Genomic DNA, 17522 nt, shown 5'->3' with positions numbered 1-17522 from the left:
AAAAGTGAAGGGCTGCTTTTTTAAACCGCAGGCCTTCACAATGAAGGGTTGCGGTTGCGGCCCAAAAACGCAACCCTTCCATATTGGAAGGACTGCGGTTTTGTGCCTAAAACGCAGCCCTTCTTTGTACAAAGGGCTGCGTTTTTGGCACAAAACCGCAACGCTTTCGACCCGTAAAATAATATAAAAAAATATAATTTTGACATCTTTTTACTCTTAAATATATCAAGAAATTTACAGCAGGGAAAATCAACAAGAACAGTCGAAATTTATAGATCTAAAAAAAAAAAAAAAACGAAAAAATAGAAAAAAAATGGAACAAAAAATGAAAAAAAAAGGGACCAAAAATGAAAAAAAAAATAAAATCAAACACACAAATTCTAAATGACAGAAATACATAATACACAAACGAAAATGAAAATTAAACTCAAAAATTACAAACATACAATTTCAGAATGTCAGAAAATGAAAAAAAAGGAACAAAAACGAAAATGAATATTAAACAAAACTCAAACTCAAACATAGACAAAAATTACAATCAAGTGTTTTACAACGGTGTCATCTAGAAGACATATTCAGGACATAGAGAATGCTGCAAAACGGAATGCACCGCGGCAATTGAACCCCGGAGGTAATCCACGTCCGACGTGGGAGGCCCGACATCTGCATTGTGAAAATCAGACGGGAATTATAGAACGAAAAGAATTAAAGAAATTATGGAACATATCTTGAGAGAACGAAAATGAAGGAACGAAAATCATATCTGGAATGTGTGGCTAGTGTAGCGATGGTTGCTCGCGTTGTTTCTCTCTTCGTCGCTCCTGCTCTAGCGGCCGTTGCTATTGGTGTTGTTGGTGGTGGTCCGTTAACCCGTATACGGTATACCACCTCGTACTACACAGATTTCTTGAGACACGTGTACTGCTAAACCTCTTCTGCAACAACTAAACATTAGACAATGGTCGGTGTGTTCGAAAAAAAAAATGCAACAATAATAAAATCGCCATTCCCCCCCTCCTCCATAACTGAAAAACAGGAGTTAATTCAATCCAATTCTTCTCCCCTAAAATCTTAATCAACTTTCGAAATTCAGATCCACCAAAAATAAAGTAATAAACAACCCCTAAAAACAGAAAAAATAAAATCTGGAAATGGAGGTAGTTATATGATCATTAATTGGAGAAAAAAGAAGAAGAAAATGCATATGTTGAATGCAATATCATTGACACGACTGGCGGCGCGAAGCTTGGATACGGTTTCGGGGGCGGGTCATTTGCCATTGGGGTCATTTGGCTTGGCGTTCGAAGGTTGACGGAAGAAGATGAGAGGAGGTAGAGAGAAGCTGAGGCGTGAAGATGAGAGGAGAGAGAGAAGACAAGCGTGAAATGAGGAGAGAGAAGACAAGCGTAAAATGAGGAGAGAGAAGAGAGGCGTGCGTGAAATGAGGAGAGAGGAGACATGCCAATCTCAAATAACAAACCCTAAAGCCTTGCAATTTCTTTTGATTAAAGTCATTTTTTTTTTTAAAAAAAAAAAGCCCATAAAGGGCTGCGTTTTTTTTAAAAACCAAGCCCTTAATTACTTGAAGGGTTGCGTTTTTAAAATACCGCAGCCCTTTATTATTTAATTACCATGTTCATACTTATAATCTATCAAAATATCATCAATAGATCAATGAATTAGATATACAGAGCACAATTAATCCTATGGCCGGGTTTTAACGCTCTCAAATCAACATATGCAATACGGTCGCTAACATAATCATAGCTAACAATCGTACGTAAGCCTCTAAAAGTCGATGTTTCAATACTAACTCTTAATTGCAAGATTTAATCGGACAATTGATCAGATTGCAAGATTGATAATAAAAACACTAATCAATTAGAGATATCAATGACTAACCAAGCCATCAACAACATCAATAAAGATTCATATCATATAAACATGGATTGCCAAATCCGATCCAAGAATAAAAACTACTCATTCATGAAATGAATAATAATGTCTAATCTATAAAGAAAAACAAAATTAAAGAAATCAATGAAAGAGCTAAATATGATTCATGAAGAAAAAGAGAAACTAGGGTTTATTACCACAAAGCTAGAGAGAAAAGGTGAAGAAATCTAAAACTAAAAACTAAGAATAGAGAGAAAGAGAGAGAGAGAGATAGAGAGAGAGAGAGAGAGTGAGTGAGGAGAGGAGGAGAGTTCAGGTTCCTAATCCAAATAATATTAAGTAACATAATTTGACTAGAAAAATAAGTTACAAGATAAGAAAGTTCGAATAAATCATTAAATGGACGGATTTAGTGATCCGCGTGTACGAAACATATTACAGCAGAAATAGTCCGAACTTCTGAAAGATATACTTCCTTGACTGTAAGTCTCGCTGGGGTGTGCCACCTATCGTTGGAAATATATTTCATACTAGTTTCAAAATCTGCTGAAATTATTCGATTCTAGGTAGTACATCAAACGGTATGACCTGAAGAGTAGACGTGACTCCTTTCACATTTCTTCTAATGATTTTAAGCTTTGTTTTTGGTCAAACTCGTACTATGACATATCAAAATGATTCTTATGCAATGCACCTTCTTCCAAGTGCTCCTAGTTCTTAATCTTAACTAATCATACTCCAAATACGTTCTGAATTTCTAAAATTCATCAAAAATACAAAAATATACCAAATAGGTTTAGAATAACATAACTTAAATATTATTGGAATATCAAACCTAAATATGAATTTAAATGCAATCTAAATTCACCTAAAAACTATATATATTAATCTTGCATGCATAATCTTCTTTTGGTATTAATAAGTTGGACAAAATGCATACGTCCTCCAATGCACATGCGTGTAAGTTAACCCTGTTTTGCTTCACGTCCCTTCCAAAACTCAATTTAGGATCTTATTACATTAGTTTGGAATTGGAAGTAGCATGAGAGAGTAGAGAGAAAGAGAGGGGGGATAATGTTTGTATATATGCTCTTATAGTTTTCTTCAAGCTCTTTTAGGTATATCTAAGTTTAAACTCCAGCAAGGTGAAAAGTGTTATTGATGGAGTAACATTTTAGAGTAGCTTTTGAGTGGTTAAGGTAGTGTTTTTAAAAAATATTTAGAAACTAACTTAAATACAGAAATAGCTTTTAAAGGCAAGTTTTTCATTATTTGTTCTTTGGCTAATCGAAGTATTCAAGTATCAAACAACTAATTTATCAAATCTAAAATAATTCTTTAAAATATTATTTTTACAAATAAGTTTTATCGATCGACTGACTTCTAACAACTAACACATAATATAGCAACTAACAACGATTGACACAACTAAGAGCTACTTTTGTTGAATTGGAGTAAAATTTTGGAACAGTTTTAGATCTCAATCGAATAATTGTCGTTGCTTGGAAAGAGAGATGATATACATAGATTTTATAAATCAAGTTATCCTCTTCCATTAAGGGCTGATGATATTGCGTTTAGTGGAGTCACTTGACTCCACTTACATCTGAATTTTTTCTGTATATAATTTGAGATTTTTGGAAATTTCTTGTGCGATCGTTTGAATCCAATTAAAATACAGTAATTTTATTCTGGCCAACTTAATACATATTCTGTATCCGCCACTGCGACTTCCATTATTGACCAGTCAAATTATAAAACATAATTAGCACTTTATTGCTTGTTTAGGGACATTATCCAAGCAGATGTGGTTACTAAGGCCTCTTTTGGCAACATATTAGTCACTTTAATTTTGATTTCATATTTTGTGCTAGTTGCTAATATTTCTTATATATATATATATATATATATATATATATATATATATATATATGATAAATTTGTTTTATAAGATATTAATACTTTTTTGTTAAAATATTATTTATTTTTGCTACTTTTTTGTAATGATATAATCAAGTATGCAAAGCTGTGCTAATTAAGTAAAAATGTTGAAAGTTTTCCTTTTTCATTAAAAAAATGTAAATGTAGACACTAAAATGTAGTTGAAAACTTATATTTATTTCGAACTCACGTGGCTCAATTTTTGGATCCGTTATTGTTGACAGTCCAACCTCTTAAAATTTTAAATTATCTTTAATATTAAATCTATATAATATATAAAAGAGAATTCTAGTTTTATTCTACTAAAATGCCACGGGATCGGTTAATATGTTATAAGTATTAACTAATCAACCTTAACACTAAAAGTTAAATGACTATTTTAAACTTTCAATATCTAAATTTCAATATCACCTATCAAAATAAATGAGGTGTTGCCAATTGTACAACGAGTGAAATTTGTCATGCAGGGATTGATTTATATGATACAATTTTTTCATGCTACAATAATTAAATGGAACGAAAATCCTTAGCCACAAAGGCAAAATTTCACAAGCCAAATATGTAGAATGAGGTATGTCACCCTAGGTTTACGGTGTACTGATCGATCATGAATATATTTGTATGGATGTGTTTTAGTACTTCAGGTTTCCGTATACATGGAATAATAAAGTGCATACATAAGATTCCACCCTTTCAAATATTTTCTTTGACTGCATTTTTCTGTAACGGTCGCCAATCGTCATGATATGGCAGTGGCATGTGCCAAGATAACGGATATCTCGAAAGAATGAACAGCGGAACCAAAACTATTTCAGAATGTATTTACAGGTAACACTGTTGGATTATGCTCCAAAATTAGTCAAATAGTTTTCCTAATAGTTAGGATTAGTTGCTAGTAATTAGTTAGTGGGTTAACAAGTAATGGTCTAGATAATGGTCTAGTTAGTGGGATAGCAAGTAGTGGGCTACATAGTGGACATGTTATTAGTAGTGCTTTATATGCCTATTTAAAGGTTGTTTTGTTTATTCATTAAGTGAGTACATGAAAAATATATAAAAATGTAGTCTTTCTAATTCTCTCCAAGTTTCTCTTTTCTCCTGTAAAAAATTCTACATGGTATCAAGAGCTCCAGGTTAGATCCGGAAAAGGGGAAGAGATGAAGCAAAAAAAAAAGAAAAAAAGAGAGATAGAGGGAGAAAGAGAGTATTAAAAAAATTGAGTAAAAGAAACAAGCAACGCAGCTTGATTTCATTATTTGTGAGCAATTTCTTTGTTTAAGTGAATTTTTTTGTGTTTAACCATGAAAGTAATGGTTGGGTGTGATGTGTTGTTGGGTTCCCTTTTAGCCCATGAAAATGAATTTTAATCCACTGAAAAAGAAGGCATAAAAAATTGTTGAGTTGAAGATCGAGTAATCTTTACGAGTGTGTGAAAGTCGTACTCAACGCAGAGACGGTTTTCGAAATTAAAGTCGTGGACTTAGTCAATTTGCAAGGCAGTGTCAAAATGAGTTTATGGAGAGAAGTGCTTCATTGAGTGAAGGTTGGTGATAATGTACATCAACAAATTAAAATATGGTGTTGGTGATAATGTGTATCAACAAAAGATGGTGTTAGTGAGAAGTGCATCAATAAATATTTGGTGATGAGAAGTGCATCACATTAGGAAGAGAAGTGCTTCCATGTTAATGGAGAGAAGTGCTCCATGAAGATAAAAAAAAAATGAAGGTTCATCATGTGGGAAGAATTACCAAGAATCAAGATTGTGACATAATGTTTAATGTTGGCTCCTACAAATTTTGGAGCAAGGGGGTGTGTTGGATTATGCTCCAAAATTAGTCAAATAGTTTTCCTAATAGTTAGGATTAGTTGCTAGTAATTAGTTAGTGGGTTAACAAGTAGTGGTCTAGATAATGGTCTAGTTAGTGGGATAGCAAGTAGTGGGCTACATAGTGGACATGTTATTAGTAGTGCTTTATATGCTATTTAAAGGTTGTTTTGTTTATTCATTAAGTGAGTACATGAAAAATATATAAAAATGTAGTCTTTCTAATTCTCTCCAAGTTTCTCTTTTCTCCTCTAAAAATTCTACAAACACAGGTTGATAGGCAAAGACCCTCAAAAAAAAAATTTACATCGGCAAAATATTAATGGGTTAGAAACTCTTAAAGGAATGACTGTCCAATAACTAATTAGTTAGTTCTCCAAAACGAATTTTATAAACTTTGAGATGTACTATTTTTTAAAAGTTGGCAATCAGATCGGATAGGTTTAGGCAGGGTCCGGCTTTGGTCGATTAATAAATGGGTCAAGAATTCCTATAATAAATAAGTTGACAACCTCAATCCTAACCGACCTATTTAATAAACTGGTTATCCGTATAACCATTGGCGGAGCCACATAGCAAGTGTGGGGTCCATTGACCCCACTCAAACCTAAAAAGTATGGAATTTCTCTTAAATTTTTTGAGATTTTGGTGTATTTCCTTATAAATTTCATCAATTTTATTTTGACCCCACTAAATATATTTTCTAGATTCGCCACTACGTATAACCCATTTAACCCTTTATAATTATAACTATTACTATATTGAAAAATAATTATTTTCTTAAAAAATTAAACGAGCCAGTTCACTATTGGATGTATGTAGGTTTAGAATTTTTTCAAATAATTATGACTTTTTTGAACGACATTTTTAACCAAATTTTAAATTTATAAATATATTTTTTCGAGAATTTTTATATGTATAAGTTTATAAGGTCAAAGTAGGTCATTTTTGGGTTGAAAATTTCAACCCGAACTTAGTCTGTTTAATTAAATGATTAACCATGTCAATCCATTTACTTAAATAGATCAAAATTCCAACCCTACCCCCACATACTTCTAATTAGATTTGGTCGAGTTATGAATTAGACCAACTTATGCCAACCCTACTATTTTTCACTATATAATGAAGTAACTCATCTCAAAGGATAAGATGAGTTTAATGGATCCTATAAAATTCAAATATGAGATCACATAGTTTATCTAAGGCAGGGAGGAATGCTACCACCACTAGTGTAAGGTTCAACTTATTACATATAACTTATCCGAATTTTAGCCATCCGAGTTCGTTTAAGCCTCCAAATAGGCATTTTAAGTTTTTCCGAATTTTTTTTTCCCTTAAATTATGTATTAGGGTTTTGTTTTATGTATTTAAACATTATTAGGTTAATGTTTGGAGGTAGTTCTTGTATTCTCAGATCTATAATGTTCTTGTATACATCTCTTTGTTTATATATTTTGATTAATGTTCTTGTATACTTCTCTTTGTTTTGATTAATGTTCTTGTATACTTCTCTTTGTTTATTTTGATTAATGTTCTTTTATACTTCTCTTTGTATATAATTTCTTGTATTTTCATCTTTGTTTTGATTAATGTTCTTGTATACTTCTCTTTGTATATTAGTTTTTGTTCCTTTTTTTCATTTTCGTTTCATTCTTATTTTTGTTTTGGGTTTAGTATTTTCGTTTCGTTTTTCTTCTCTTCTGTTTAATTTCAGAAAATGTGAGATTATGAGTAAAAACATGTCAAAAAAAAAAATAAAATTATTTTTTTTTTTATTTTTGGTAGGAAGGGTTGCGCTAGTTAGGAAAAAGCGCAGCAGAAGGGCTGCGCTTTTTCCTAACTAGCGCAACCCTTCTAAGCTAGAAGGGTTGCGTTTTGCCCTTCTAGCTTAAGGGCTGCGCTTTTCTAGCGCAACCTTACTTAAAAAGTGAAGGGCTGCTACTGAAAGGGCTGCTGTCAAAAAGCGCAGCCCTACATGCCTTTTTCAGCGCAGGCCTTCTTCATTTATAATTCCTAAAATAAAAAATCGAATCCCCCTAAATCTGTCAATCTTATATAGTTACCCGATAATATAAGATAATCAAATCAATACGTATATCAGTTTTAGTTATCATTTAGTTATCATTAAATGAATGTTTAATCATATATATCTCATAACATATTTCCTATAAAATAATATATTATATTTAGGGAAGGAACATCCTTAATAGCTATATTCAAGGATACAAATGGCTCTTATACAAAGTTCCTAAATTTATGCACATCTACAAACGTTTATTTAGTATTTCATTTTCTTCTGGGATGCATTATAAATCATTCAACTATAATAAGTACATATCACACAACCAATCCCTTTTACACAAAACACTTATTTATACCAAGAATATAGAACTTTATAAATTCACAAAACACTTATTTATACCAAGAATATAAAACTTTATAAACACAATCATACTAAATAGTTTGAACGGTTTAGCACATTAGCTTAAAGATGAATGACGAACTTACGAGGCATGCACGTGAAAGAAGAAAAAGACTAATGACAGAGAAGCGTTCAAAATCTGTTAACCAAATACAAGAACAAGGTAATATAAATGTTCCAAGTTATTATATATAATTTATTCCTACAAAATTAATAATTCGTATATTATGAGTTTATAATTCTTACAAAATTATGACACCCAAATATAGAGAATATCATAAGAAGGTTAAGTATTATTAATGTAGAGCAACGTATTTATATAGTTACATGAATCTGTAAGGTATAACAACAACCTACAAAGTAGGATGGTTGAAGTTATAGATAAGTAAAATAAAGGAATATGCTAACAGATATTATTAACAAGAGATTTACAATATCACCTTAATATTTATCATGAAGAAGATAATAAGCGTTGACTATTGTTATCCTTATCACCAAATGTGTGAGAATTACTTATGTGAAATTTATTTGACAACACTTTTATTTCCCAAAGCCATTTTCACTAAATTCTTCCGATTTTGCATCCTAAATCCTATTGGTGATAAATCCATCTGTTAACCAAATACAAGGACAAGGTAGATTTTGCATGTAATTTTATTGGTGATAAAAAAATATAGGATTTCTCTCATATTATTTAGACAACTAAGAAAATATAAAAAAAAAAATATAAAAAACAATTCATTCCACATGCAAACATGAAATTGTCCTAAAAGCTACTTCCACTATTATACGAACTTCCAATTTCATTTTTTTGGCACTAAAAGAGAGAGCTTACCACTATACATATTCAAATGTCTAATAAATAACTCTTTTTTGTGTTTTTTTTTTTGCACTCCATTTCAAAGATCTCCTTCATCAGTTGCTTTTTTTCTTTAATTTTCCTTCAAACCATTGTTAAGTTGTTATCTACACCGGTTTTGTTTGATAAAACCTCCATGCATGTGCTTCATAATTGTTGTTGCAGACAACTCATTTCTAGATTTCAATACGAAATTGTTTGAAGTATCTACAAATCAGTCGGGCTATGGATGATGAAGCTTGAAAATTTTGTGCAATAAATGAATTACCTTATGTAGTTACTATTTTTTGTAATCAAAGTTGTGGAATTTTTGATGTAATACTGTAATAGTGTTTGGTTTCGGTTTATAATTTGTTTTGATGTTTGTTTGAAACATGGGAGAAAATGGAGATAACATAAGGAGAGAGATTGAAAATATTTGATAGGCATGTGAGAGAATAAATCTCTCTCTTATCAAAACCAAATGCACTTAACTTATCTCACTCCATCATAATATGCATCCTTTACTAACTATTTTTGAGGCAAAAAAAATATCAATTCACCTTAGTATATCATGGCTTATGTGTCAGCACATAAAATAAAAATATCATGGCCTTTATTAACCATTCTTGAGGCAAAACAATATCAAATCACCTTAGTATATCATGGCCTATGTGTCAGCACACTAATATACCCTTGAAATTAAAGTTGACAATTATAATATATTTTTCTTGCATGCTATCTTAGTATACACTTCCTCCGTTTAGAAATAGTTGCACCATTTCTAACTTTTATGCATGCCGATGTATGATTTCAACCATAAGTAAAAATTATAAAAAGTTTATACTAAAAAATTTACTTCAAAACAAATCTAACAAGACCCCATATGACTATGTTTTTCCTAAAATATAAATCACCAAAGACAATCTAAGTGTAAGACGTGAATAGTGCACTCAATGCTAAACATCCTGTTGAATTGAACAATTGAACTCAAAAAATGATAATTTTATAAAAAGAAAATCACCGAATGCAATTGCTAATTACCTTGAATGATTTGGCAATTTCATTTGAGAGTTAGACACGTATCAATACATTTGAGTGTAGAATAATACCCAGTAAGACACTAATGAGTAATGGACAATTTCATGAGATCTAGGCAACTTCGTTTGATTAGTACAATAAGAAACAACTCCCAACATCTTGATTGACAATTTTGTTTATCATCATCATACCCGTACTTATTCTACATTAAATAATTTTCATTACATATTAGTAAAAATTATAATAATTGAATATTAATAAAGTACTCATTGAGATGAATCAAACAAGACCCCACATGACTATTATTTTTCTTATATATTGAAAAAAATCTAAAAGATTATCTCTAACTGTGAATAATTGTCCAAATAACTTATATTATTTTATACTTTATGTACAAACAATTATGATTAGTTGTCTACATTTTCATCATTAGGTTCAAATATCTTCTCGATTCGGCAAAGTCCTTTGAGTGATATATCTAATGGTTAGTATAATATTTTACGCAATTGCAATGATTTTTATCATTTATTACTGTCATAAGTTTTATATATGAAACATTTTTCATGTTGATGTTATTAGGACAAACAGGATCAATTAAGGTCAATGAACCAAAATGGATATGTGGTCAGATTTCAAAATACCCTGAGCATGGTTACATGTATCATCTCAACTCCCCTCAAAGTCCACTCAATGGTATTTCAAGCGGTAATGCAATCATCTAAGTCTTTTTTTTGATTCAAAATCATATTCATTTTATTGAAAAAAGGAAACACGGGTATATTATATATAGTTTCTTATAATTTATACTTTGAAGAAATATTTTTTTTTATGTGATGTTATTAGGACAATCAGGATCAATAAATAAAGGTGAACAAAAAATTTTATGTGGTCAGAGCTCAAGCAATGCTCAACATAGTTATATGCATCATCTCAGCTCTCCTCAAACTCCACTAAGTTGTATTTCAAGTGGTAATGCAATCATCTAAATTTTTTTGACCCTTTTTTTTTTAATTAGATTCATATTTGAATAAGAAAATGAATGTAGATAATCATTTATCTGAAATAAACTTTAGGGACATTAAGTGATTATTTCACAAGACAAACATTAATGAGACTTGCCAGACATAAAAGAAAGATCATTATGAATGAGAAACGAGCAAGAAGATCAAATCATTCACAAAGCAATCAAGAAAATGAGAGTTTGTGCAATTCGAATGGCACTAATGAAAGTGCTCTATCAAATGGTAATCACTTATGTTTAGATTATTTTCTCTCTTATTGTATAATAACAATGGAGTTTGTATCATCTTTTCACTATGATAACCCATATATGTTTTTCAGTATTGACAAACATAGAATCACCGACCACGTTTATTACAATGATGACCGATTGCATAAGGAACTACACAACCCTAGAGGAAAATGGTTAGAATTGTTGTATCCTTTAATATATTTTCATATTTATATAATTTGAATATATTTGTGTAATTTTAACGTACTTCTAAAATTTATCTCATATTAACAGGGAGCACATCAGTCAAAGTGGAAAAGAATAACACAGTCCCGCTGACTGACATAAGTAACGGTGGGATTTAAAGAACATAATTTCTCTTTTTTTGTATAAAGTAAAAGATAAGATTATATAAATATTGGTGTAAGAATAAAGTTATTACGTTATTTATTTGTTAGATAAATATGTTGCCGCTAGAATTGCAAGGCAGAAGAGAAGATTAATAATGTCAGATAGGCTATTGGAGGAAGTAAGTTTAATTTAAAGCATATGCTTAATATATACTGCAGCAACATGTAGTATGTAGATTGTAATATATTTTCTTTAAAAAATGCGTCTATTTTCATACATTAGATGTTAATACCATAAAATATAGGTAATTCTATTACAGGCACCTCGAATACTCCAAGTGACTCGGTAAGCTTCTGCCACATGAGTGCGAAGTACAACTCCAAAAAACGTGTTATTCGAAGTACTAGAGTACTAACATCAGTTGCACGGAACATTGATATTGGTATTCTCTAATTGCTAGATAAAATTCAGTAATAATATTTTAATATAAAAAATATTCAATATAAGCAAAATTTTAGTGTAATTAATTACGTCCTTATATGTGTTATGATAGGCCAAGTTAGTTGTATACAGTCTGCGAATAATTGCAATGGCATGAATGCACAAGATCCACAACATGATCATGATGAAGAGAGTGTCGAAGAATATGAGTTAATACTTTAACTGGTATGTTTTTCGACTAAATTTTATTTTGCTTCTCATAAGTAAGATTTTAGGGTGTGTATATGATAGTTGTTAATATCCAAAGGTTGAAATTCTACTTTTAAATTTTTTTGTATATACTCATTGTAATGTAATATGAGATATAAAAAACGGACGAATAAACATAAATAGTTCTTTCAAATTTTGAAGGGTATTGGGATATTGGGGATCCCACCTCAGAATGTGAGTTTTGTGGAGCGCAAATGTGGTTCGATGAACGATCAAATAAACAAAACAAAACAAGCAACCCCAAATTGTCATTGTGTTGTATGCAAGGGAAGGTCCAACTCCCACTCCTACAAAGGCCGCCATCATTCTTGGCAAATTTATTGGAGAAGAAACATAAGAGAAGCAATCACTTCTTTGAGAATATTCGTGCATACAACATGATGTTTTCGTTCACATCAATGGGAGGTAAACTACAAACATCAATCAACCAGGGACGTGGACCTTATAATTACAAAATAGGTGGACAAAATCATCATTTGATTGGGAGTTTATTACCCAACGAAGGACAATGTCCAAAATTTTCTCAGCTATACATCTATGACACCCAGGATGAGATTGTGAATAGACTAAAGGCTGCTTGGTAAAAATCATAATTGTTTTTTTGTTTTCTTTGCATTCGGATGAATTACAAATCTATTATGCATGTAAACTAAATTTTTTGTCAAACCATATATTATGTGTAGTGCTACAAACCCGAATAAATTTGAAGACCAAGTTAAATCAGAGATTCAAACTATGGTGGATGAATATAATGCTCTTGCAAAAAAATTTAGGATGGCAAGGGAACGCTTTTGTTCAAGTACATGCAGGAATGTCCGGTTGAAACTTATTGGACGAAGGGATTCCGATGGAAGGAATTACAACCTCCCAACAGCTTCTGAAGTTGCCGCACTTATTGTTAGAGATGTTGATACTGGTGATAAAAGGGATATAGTTGTGGAAACACAAAATGGCAAATTAAAACAAATATATGAGCTTCATCCATCCTACCTTCCAATGCAGTACCCTTTGTTATTTCCGTATGGTGAAGATGGTTACAGGGTAGATGTTATGCATAGAGATAAGTCTCCTTCGGAGATTGCGTCTAAGAAAAGGGATAGGCTTACCATGTGAGAGTTCTTTGCTTATCGGATTCAAGATCATCGCATCGAATTTTCAACAATTTTACTTTCTAGAAGGCTTTATCAAACAATTTTTAGTTGATGGTTGCACAATGATGGAAGCAGAAAGGTTGTCTTTCATTATAAATAATCAACAAGCACTGAGAGCTGATAATGTCAAGAATTTGAAGAATGCGATTGACATAGGAGAAACTGATGGCGTATATACTAGTAATCGTGTAGTTTTATTACCAGCCTCATTCACCGGAGGTCATAGCTACATGAGAGAAAATTACCAAGATGCAATGGCAATTTGTAGGTGGTATGGCTATCCAGATTTATTTATAACATTTACATGCAATCCTAAATGGCCCGAGATCACAAGATTTGTGAAAAAGAAGGGTCTGAGGCCTGAAGATAGACCAGATATTGTTTGTCGTGTTTTTAAGATCAAACTTGACAAGCTGGTGAATGATTTGAAAGAGCGAAAGATTTTTGGAAGAGTAAGAGCTGGTAAGCATATATTGTTCTTAATATTTATGATGTTTCAAATTTAACGTATCATTTCTATTTATAAAGTTATATGTGTTTGCTTTTTTAATATATGAGTTCAACCTATTGTTAAATTTTACATAATGTTTACAGTTGTGTATACCATCGAATTTCAAAAACGCGGTCTTCCTCATGCACATATACTCCTGTTCCTTCATCGTGATGATAAATTTCCTAACACAGAGGACATCGACAAGATAATATGTGCTGAGTTGCCAGACAAAGAAGAGAATCCAGAACTATACGAAGTAGTGACTGAGTTGATGATACATGGTCCATGTGGTAATGCTAACACGAATGCACCGTGTATGGTGGATAAAAAATGCTCCAAACATTTTCCAAAAAAGTTTAATGAGATGACAAAGATTGACGAAGAAGGGTACCCAATTTATAGAAGAAGAGATACTGGAGCAAAGGTTGATAAAAAGGTGTTCATCTAGATAACCGATTTGTGGTTCCATACAACCCATATTTGCTTCTTAAGTATCGTGCACACATTAATGTAGAATGGTGCAACCAGTCAAGATCAATCAAGTATTTGTTCAAATATATCAATAAGGGCCAGGGTATGACAGGGTTACTGCAGCAGCTTATCACAATCAACAAAATCCCGACGATCCTGAAAAAATTGATGAGATCAAGATGTATTATGATTGTCGGTATATTTCTCCTTGCGAGGCTGTTTGGAGGATTTTTGGGTTTAACATTCACTATAGAACACCTCCTGTTGAAAGATTAAGTTTTCATCTACCCGATGAACAAATGGTTATGTTTTCTGATGACTCGCATGTTGAATCCGTCCTTGAAAGGCCAAATATTGAGAGGACAAAGTTCTTATCCTGGATGGAATGCAATAAGACATATGATGAAGCTAGAGAATTAAGCTATATGGAATTCCCAACCAAATTCGTGTGGAAAAAGATAAAAGAGAGTGGATGCCACGTAGAAGAGGTTTTGCAATTGGTAGGATTTATCATGTTATGCCTGGCGCTGGTGAAAAGTATTATTTGAGAACCTTGCTGAATTTTGTAAAAGGTGCTACATGTTATGAGGATATAAGGACAGTTGATGGTGTTCTTTATGATTCTTTTAAAGAAGCTTGCTATGCAAGAGGGTTATTAGATGATGACAAGGAGTATGTTGATGCTATAACTGAAGCAAGTTTTAGAGAGTCAGGTTGGTATCTTAGAAACTTATTCTGCATGCTACTATTATCTGGTAGTTTATCAAAACCAGAAGATGTTTGGCATAAGACTTGGCATCTACTATCAGATGACATCCTCCACAGACAACGAACCATTATGCAAAATCAAGGTATTTTCATCTATAACACACTTTATCTATATTTAGTCTGAAATGTATACCACTAACGTCTATCATGACTAATCAAGACCTTTGTATAAATAATATTTGAGGAAACTTATATGAACTTGGATTATGTGCTGTAGATCTTAATCTAACTGATGAGCAACTACAAATGTATGCTTTGGCTGATATTGAAGCAAGACTACAGAGTAATGGGAGCACCCTTCGTAAATTTAGTGTTATGCCTTTCCTGATGAGTTAATCACATCCGAGGGTCAAAACAAGCTCAATATTCGACGAACTATCTTATGACAAAGAAGCTTTGAGAAAAGAGCATGAAGAACTTTCCTCGTGCTTAACTTGCGAGCAAAGGAGTGTATATGATGAAATAATGATGGCTGTTTCACGAGGACAAGGTGGTGTATTCTTTGTTCATGGTTATGGAGGTACGGGAAAACTTATGTTTGGAAAACTCTTTGTGCTGCCATAAGGAGTAAAGGAGAAATCGTTTTACCAGTGGCCTCGAGTGGTATTGCCTCACTCCTTCTTCCAAGAGGAAGAACTGCTCATTCAAGATTTGGAATACCGTTAAATGTTAGTGAAAACTCAACATGTGTTGCATCAAACCCGGTTCAGACTTGGCGCGCTACTCATGAAAACAAGCTAATTATTTGGGATGAAGCGCCAATGATGCACAAGTATTGCTTCGAAGCACTTGATAGAAGTTTGAAAGACATATGCAGTCTGTGGATCCTTCTAATAAGTACAACCATTTGGTGGTTTGGTTGTGTTTTCGGTGGGATTTTAGGCAGATATTGCCTGTAATCCTAAAGGAAGTAGACAAGATATCTGTTCTCAGCCTTAAGCTCTTCTATATTATGGAATTCATGTAAGGTGTTGAAATTGACGAGAAATATGCGTCTACAAATGGATCTTCTGAAACAAGTTTGAAGGAGGTGAAAGAATTTTCAGAATGGATACTTAGTGTTGGAGATGGAAATGCAGGAGGTCCAAACGAAGGCGAGGCCGAAATTAAGGTGTCAAATGATATACTCATAGAAGGGGAATCTGATCCTATAGCGGCAATTGTGGAAAGCACATATCCTCTCTTAAAGGATCACTTGTGGGAGCCAAAATATTTTCAAGAAAGGGCTATTTTAGCCCCAACATATGAGATAGTTGAGATGGTGAATGATTACGTACTATCCCATTTACCGGGAGAGGAGAAATTGTATCTCAGCTCAGATGCGATAAGCAATGTTGAAGGCAATTTAGGAGCGAGTGAAATTTACTCAACTGAATTTCTAAATACCATTAGATGTTCAGGCCTACCTAATCACCATTTAAGATTAAAGGTAGGTGCACCTGTTATGCTGTTACGAAATATAGACCAGACATCTGGGTTGTGCAACGGTACGAGGTTGGTGATTAAGCATCTTGGGAATCGTGTTATTGAAGCTGTAGTCATTTCTGGAAGTAAGTGGGGGATAAGGTATTTATTCCTCGCATGACTTTGACTCCATCGATGCAACGAGATTTCCAATTAAGTTTCAAAGAAGGCAGTTTCCTTTGGTGTTTGTTTTGCTATGACTATAAACAAAAGTCAGGGTCAATCACTATCGCAGGTAGGTTTGTATCTCCCTAGACCGGTTTTTAGTCATAGTCAGTTCTATGTTGCCATTTCTAGAGTAACAAACAAACAAGGCCTCAAGATCTTAATTTGTAACAAAGAACACGGAGGATCAAACACCACGAGTAATGTTGTTTATAAGGAAGTGTTCCAAAACTTATGATTTAATTTTGATTATTGATGTAAGCTAATCACTTTTAATTGTATTATATGTGTATTTTCTGTAAATCGTATTATTTAGTAAACGTTTGTTCTGCTTTACGGTATTATAAACTACTTATTACATAGTAGCCAATCATTCTTTTCTTATATTATATAGATTTAAAGATTTAATTCCGAAAAACCTATATGTTACTAAATTGAACTTACAAGAACACTGTTCTCTCATGCAAATTTGTTGTCTTTAAATGTTCAATGGCAATAATAAGTCGATTCACATACACTACTGAAAAGATTAAACTTTAAATCAAGAATCACATCTTCATGTAGAATACTTATTCTAAACCAAATTATAGTTAATACACATAAGTATCTTAAATTTCTAAAACAAAATACTTCCCGTGCATTTTGCACGGGTCAAAAAACTAGTATGTGTAATAAGGAATTTTTTTTTTTACACTAGTTGAAAGGAATAAAGAAAGTTATAATTTCCTAACTTATGGTAAGATGTAATGTA

At 32.4% G+C, this 17522-nt stretch overlaps 2 pseudogenes; both read left to right on the top strand.

The window, feature by feature from the left end:
• Window positions 1-13475: 13475 nt before the first annotated feature.
• Window positions 13476-15478, top strand: LOC104901073 (uncharacterized; annotated as a pseudogene).
• Window positions 15479-15610: 132 nt separating this feature from the next.
• LOC125491557 (uncharacterized) lies at window positions 15611-17009 on the top strand (annotated as a pseudogene).
• The last annotated feature ends 513 nt before the right edge of the window (window positions 17010-17522 follow it).

The sequence above is a fragment of the Beta vulgaris genome, chromosome 8 (assembly GCF_026745355.1).
Source record: "Beta vulgaris subsp. vulgaris cultivar EL10 chromosome 8, EL10.2, whole genome shotgun sequence".
NCBI lineage: Eukaryota > Viridiplantae > Streptophyta > Magnoliopsida > Caryophyllales > Amaranthaceae > Beta > Beta vulgaris.
This window is presented reverse-complemented; position numbering and strand designations above follow the sequence as displayed.